The sequence below is a fragment of the Lygodium microphyllum genome, chromosome 21 (genome assembly GCF_053477565.2).
Source record: "Lygodium microphyllum isolate KBCC chromosome 21, Lygodium_microphyllum_v1.1.10, whole genome shotgun sequence".
Lineage (NCBI taxonomy): Eukaryota > Viridiplantae > Streptophyta > Polypodiopsida > Schizaeales > Lygodiaceae > Lygodium > Lygodium microphyllum.
The window spans coordinates 96,949,879-96,956,926 of NC_141155.1; positions in this window are offsets into that span (position 1 = coordinate 96,949,879).

The following is a 7,048-nucleotide window of genomic DNA, read 5'->3' on the forward strand; positions in this document are numbered from 1 at the left end:
AACAATATCAAACAAGTTCTTTATTAACATATCATCATATTTATCTTTGAAATGCAACGCGTTCCGCCCAAACGCTTGTCCACAATCCGCCCGAAGGCTATCCAGCAATCCACAGGGATCACTATTCCAAGTTTCCGCCCATAGACTAGTATGCATGCCTCGAGATCCAATCCTGAGTCACATTAGCATCTTGTGCAGGACCCGGAAGGCGAGGGATTTACGGCCAGAGCCCCCCTGGCACTCAAGCATCCTCTTGCTCCAAGTAGCGCTCAACGCAGAGACCTCTCACGGCGGGTTCGGTCCATGTTCCCAACGCGGTCAACAACCCCCTTGGTTAGGGTCAGGCAGGTAGTCGGGGGTAACTGAAGCTGCCTCTCTTCTTTAGGCCTTCAACCTGAAGTATAGATACTTATTTATTTTGTAATTCATTGGTAAAAGAAGTCAAACAGTGCTCTAAAATCTCTAGCAAGCACAAACATTTCCATTGATCGATTTTTGTTGTTGGCAAACTGCTAAGGAAGGAATTTTTCCTTTCGAATGCATCCAGCACTCGATCCGGGGTGTCTTGCAACTTGGCAAGATCCCTTATATTCTGGGTTAGGGTGTACCCTATTAACCCAACTTGGTCAAACCCTAATGTTCATTGGATACTTCAGTTTTTGGTTTTTAACCTTCCTTACTCAGAAGGATATCAAGGTATACGTCCTCTTGCAAGATAACTTGCATAAGGATCCACTATCCCTGTTGCGAGAATTTAGCCTCTCTTCTTGTGAATCAATCACAAGACCATATGACTTCATACTTGCCGCGCAAGTCCTGCATCGTACTATGTGATAATGGGGTTACGAAACAATCCGTTTCAGTTTCTTTAAGCTGACGTTTGTCAGACCTAGGGTTTCCTAGCCTTATTATTTTCTTTTAAGAAACTCAGGGACAAACCCTAGTTTCTTTTACGTTTACAATTTGCTAACCCTACAATCAGGGAATGTGGGCAAGTATTTAAGGTATAAATGTTTCTTTGATTTTAATTCATTCCAAATGAATATTTCGCATCATAGGTGTTTCTAAGTCTATATTCATTTGGTTAACTTTAGAGGGTAATATCGAGATCACCTCCGCATGATTTGTTATCTATGTGTCAATTTATTTTTCAATCCTAAACTTTATCGATTTGAGGTTAGGTTAATTCAATTAATCTTCCCTTTTCTTTGCGAACAAACTCATGCTAAATAAGCAACCTTTTCCTTGCTAAGTTAAGCAGTTAGCAACGATAATTTCCTAGAGTTTTATGCATCGTAAGAATCCTTTCATGATTTGCATTTTTCATGCATAAAGCTATTTGAAAAAAAATTAATTCTATGCATTATTTATTTTGCATGTTTCATTAAACTAAATTCCTTTGTCGTGAACAACTAAGACAAAATATATCCGATCCCTAACAATTCATCTTGCACGATTGAATTACAACGATAAAATTAAGAAGGAGAAAAACCTGGGTTTAGGGTGAGATATCCACATGGATACCGGGAGATGACCCTCCCGCAGCTACTCCTTGGACTTTCTTAGGAGGCATCGCAGTTGTAGTCCTTCGAATGTGGAAGCAGCTTTACACTCCTTTTCAGAATTCCACCATCACTCCCTTGCACGTCAATACTCTTCTTCTCTTTTTCGAGTAGGGGAAAAAACCAAGTCCCAAGGGTATTTTGGAAAGGCAAGGAACCGTTAAGGGTTTAACCACAAGGAGGGGGTAATAAGACCTTTAAGGCCTTAATTCTTTTGGGAGGGAAAGGCTTGCAAAGCCCAAGGAAAAGGCCCTATAGGGTTTTACACACCGGCGGGGGGGGCGGGGGGGGGGGGGGGGAGTAACAAGCCCAAAAGAAAGGGGCTGAAGGGTTAAATACGGGGGAGGAGAGGTTTAAATTACGGGGTTCCAACACCCATGGGATGAGGGGTCTTAAAACATGGGGGGTGTGTGTGTGTGTGGTTCCAAAGGCATAAGAAGGGGGCCTTGGGAGATCTTTGGACACAGGAGTGAAAGATATAGGAAGGGGGATCTTGGAGGGATTTTAGGACACAGGGGAGGGGTGTGTGGACACGGGGGTGAAAAGGACTTAGGGGTTTTAAAACCCAAGGGGGAAAGATGAAAGGCAACACAAGGGGGATAAAGTGGCTCAGGAGGATTTTAAAAAAATACGGAGGGGGAGGGTGGGTTCCAAGGCCCAAGAGAAAGGAGCTTATAGGGGTTAAAACCGGGGGGAAAAGGGGGGTGAATAGTTTTGAAGCCCAAATAAAAGGGGCTTATAGGGGGTTACATCCGGGGATGAAAAGGGTCTTTAAGGCCTAAGGAAAAGGCTTAATGGGTAAAATATGGGGGTTCTAACAGCCATTAGAAAGGGGGTTCAGACATGGGGGATGTGGTTTCGAGGTCAAGGGAATGGGGGCTAAGAGGGCCCCCCCCTTTGGAAGCTTCTAGAGCTTCCCACGTGGCCAAACAGTGTGACTGGCGGCGACTACTAGCTGTGGGCAACACGGACTAACAGCAGGGTGATGCCCTCCTCGCTCAGTGGTAGTTCAACAGCCCTTGTCAGGGCAGAGTGGCGACAAGGCGGCTTGTCCCTCCCTCCTTCCACTAATTGCAGGGCGGCAGGGAGTCCTTTCGAATTCTGCCCTTCCGTCCCTCCCTTGCACCTACACGGCCTGGTTTAAATAGGAGGGGAGGGGGAATCCTCCCTCTCCTACACGGCAGCACGCATGGCCCCAACACCTACATGGGCACCAGCGTGCTGCATTCCTGATTTGTCGATAGAACCATTGAAAGACCTCTAATAAATTGTTGGCTTTGTGTCTTCCACCTCCATGTCTTGTGTGTCTGAAATATTTTGTTTTTACTTGATAATGTGATTTTTCCATACCTTAGGTTGACTAGATAGATAGAGATCCATATTGTTTAATAAAGTATGGAGCATGGTTGTATACAATGTGCTGCATAGTCAAAAAATAAATAAAGTTATTAAAAAACATTATATGAGTTCGACAATGAAGAAACAAACATATACAAACTTCTTACCATATAGTGAGTAAACTGTTGATCACCCCAAGCTTCTGTCATCACCTTTTTGAAAAGGTTCAATTAGTTTTTAAAGTTTTTGAGATAATCATTATTCCCTTTAGTCTTATCACAATAAAAAAACACTTTGTCTAGTGTTTCCCAAACTTTAGCTTTTCTATTCCGAGCTTGTCCATTATTAGTGTGATCCTTAACTGCATTATGTAGGGATTTCCATTGATTAAATTTAATAGTTCAGCCACCATTTCTCGAGTTTATCTTGCCAAGTCTCCCATGAAAGCCTAGAAACCTTCTAGCCTTCACTCCACCAATAGATGGTTTTTTTGGGACACAATTACCATCCTTAGACTTCTAAAGATCTGGTACAATAACAACATTGCCACCATGCAAACAAATTGCAGAGAGAACTTTTTCAACCTTTGTTATATCATCTGTTCTAGTTGATAATGGCTTCAGCTTCCATGCAAATCCTATATAGAGATGAACAAGCTTTTCAATTATCCTGTAAAGTGCATGAAGTGTACAAATATGGTCATTCGCTAAAGGAATATCCAAGACTAGTTTAAACTCTAGATCCTTATTGTGCCTAGAGGGAGCTCTATTCCAATTGCTTGAGTTTAACTTTGCAGCTGGTGACATGCAGTATAAGCAAGGAGATCTCGAGTTGGCTCCCTTTGATCCATTATACATACATTTGAGTGTCTTTAGGTCACTAGCTATGTGCCACTCAATCGTGTAGTTCCCAAATCCTTCAACAAATAGCTCTTCTCTTGCTTGTTGCCTTTAAATAACATTAGGTATTGATGTTTGATGAAAAACCCAATATAATATATTAAAGTTCTCAGTATCTACCTCAAATGCTCCTAGCCACCATATGTTATATTCAAATTGAACACTAAATGATGTTGAGTGATTGCAATGAGCTGACGAAAGTGCTCTATTCATCAAGGTGATAGAGATTCTCTCCAATTTTTTACATTTCAGAATCTCACTTTCATCAAGTTTAATCACAAATCTAGCTACTCCGTGTGCCTCTGCTCTACTGACAAGTCATAAAATTTGATCATTAAGCATTGTAGGGTGGGCAAGTCAAGGAAAATATTGTTAAATTCATTGAATGTAACCTCCTTTTTCTTGCCCTTGAAGCTAGCCTTGATATGAAAAGGCTCACCTAGAATCCCCATCACTTTGTTATTAACTCTATGTCTGATAGTCCTAACCACAAATGACTTCGGAAGTATGCAATTGCGTACCTGTCCTTGCTTCATATTTGATTGTAAAAGCTGGAAAAGTTGCATATAAGAATCTCGACTGATACCAATACTATCCAGTGTCTTCTGTACTAACTCAGAATCCAAAGAATGATCCTTTACAAACAACTCCAAGCATTGTTTCTTTGTCTTTTTAAATTTCTTCTTCTCCAAAATATCCTTTGAAATTACTGAAGGAAGAAGATGATAATAAAACTGAGCTGCTGTTAAAGAATCTCTTTCACTTGTATTTGGTTGTAGAAGAGATCTAAGCAAAATTAACATCACAAATCAATGCAAGTAATTTAAATAAAGCCATATTTAAGATTTTTCAAGTGAAAAAAAATATACCTTGCTGCTTGGATTCTTTTATGACAGCCTCCTCCTCATTTGAGATTCTCAATATTTTTAAGAGCTCTTTGTCGATTTCGAAGGCCTAATAAATTTTGCATTCGTTGATAAGCTTTGATACGCTTTTCTAATGAATGAATTTTTGTTGACAATCCTCTAGCTTCTGCAACAACTCTATATTGTGTTTCATCAAAAGATGATTCTCTAGTCCAAGGATATCCTTTTCTGCAACAAGGTTAAGTGTATAACCTAAAAATCCATTGTAGCCATCACAAATAAACCTCATTAATAATAAGCTATTATAGAAATGAGGAGTGCTATTTTTGCTAGGATCTTTGGGATATAGCTTTCCATTTAACCAAAGATCAATATTATTCTTTCCTTTAAACCTCAGTATATGTTTCATAGACTCTGTAACCATGATAGATTTTGTTCTCTTTCCTCTTGGTTCATACTCACTATCCAACTCAATATGAAGATAATAGAGAGGTCTTTTATGAGAGCTACATAGATCATTGGATGATTGATCCATAGCTAAGTTATAGAGATCATTGGGTGATTGATCCATAGCTAAGGATATGATTAGAAGCAAGAATGAAAACAAAGAAGAGACTACTAAGGAGGAGAAAAAAAGAAGAGAGAAAAGATGGAGGGAGGCAATCGAGTATCCACCAAAATTCAAATTGAATGTTACTTTTCACTTTAATGAGGAGAGGTAAGATCTTCACTATGACAACCTTGCCAACTTTATGGCAACCTAGATTTCTAGGTTGATGTGACCACGAGAATATCACGACAATGACTTATTAATGAATTTTGATATTTTAACTTACCAAAATATAAACCTTTTAAAAATTATATAAAATGATTTTATTTCTTAAATTGTTTTCTCTCTCTAGGATCTCTTACAGGGCATTTTCAAGACATCAAAACTCCCCTAATGTTGGCCTCTTTCCACTCCCTACGGTGGCAATTGGATGTTTGGCCATATCCAAGGCGCCCCTGCTCTTGTCTCCGCAGTGACTCCTTGGCGCGCGTCATAAGGTGAGACCTCTTGTTATGAAACGCGTCTCTCACCTTTGACCATTCCAAATCATCTGAGAATCGTGAATTCTCGGGATTAAGGTACCTTCTATGTACTGCCCGCAGCACCTCTTGCCACAAACAATTTTTTTGGTGCTTGAAGGGAATAATGAAATCTTTGTATGTGGCATGCACGACACTCCTCAAGTAGGCTATCACTTCCCTCCCCTCAGAGTCATGCAAGATACCACCAACATCAGTGAGACAGAGTAGTACATTTATGGAGGCTCACCTCTCTCATTTCTCGGTGAGGGTGATCTAGAGCCACCTCCTAGGCAACCCCCACAAAACCCTCGACCTCCTCGTTCTCCCACACGACTCTCCCTCCTCCCTCGACGGGCACTACCCTCTACCTCACTTGATGCATGTGCTTCTGCATATGCACATGCTTCGGCTGATCCATGTACTTCAGTTGATCCCTATGCATCAGTTGATCAGTGTGTATGCATAGTGCGTGGAGTACCTGTTAGTGAGGTGTGCCAAAGTTTGGTGTTTGTGCGGCAGTGCTAGGCAAAGATGTGATAGGTGTCCCAGACATCACACTGAAAACCTTGTCTGTAGTGGGAGAGTGACCAAGATAATTGGTCATCTCCTCCATGAATTGCTCCTTGTTTGGAAAACCTCCAAAAAAGCTACTAACACCTCTAGAAAACTCTGCTAAGGTGTTGTTCGTGCATTCCAACTCAGGATCAGTGTTGGAAGATCCAGGATTCTATATCTACACAAGAAAAATCATATTACCCTGTGTAGATAAAACATATTACATGATGCATCTATATCTGTGTCTCTATGTGCATCTGTCAGCGCGTCTATTTCCGTGTCTATACATGCGTCTACACTATCATCTAGATGCGCTGACAAACGCGCATAGTCGGATCATTTTTTTCAAACTTGGTTAAAAAACGCGCAAAAAAACCTCCATAGATGATAGTCTATAGCATGTAAAGAGAGAGAGAGAGAGACAAACAGACAGAGAAAGCAAACAAGATTGAGAGAGAGAAGAATAACTCACCTTCTTTGCTTGTTCCGATGGGTAGCGGCTAGGTTGCAAGCTCCTTGTCCTCCTTCTCCCTTCCCTTGGTAAGTTACTTGAATCTTCTTCTCTTCCTTGCTGTTTGGCTCTTGTTCTTTACTCTTTGGCTCTTCCCTTCCTCTTGTCCTCTTTTTACTCTTATTTCCTTCCCTCATTGTCTTCATGAAGTGATAGATAGACATGATTAGTGATGCCGAGCTCGAATTGCAGAAAGCGCGCAAGAAACGTAGGAAAGCACTGGTTTGAAAAGAAAGCCACAAAATT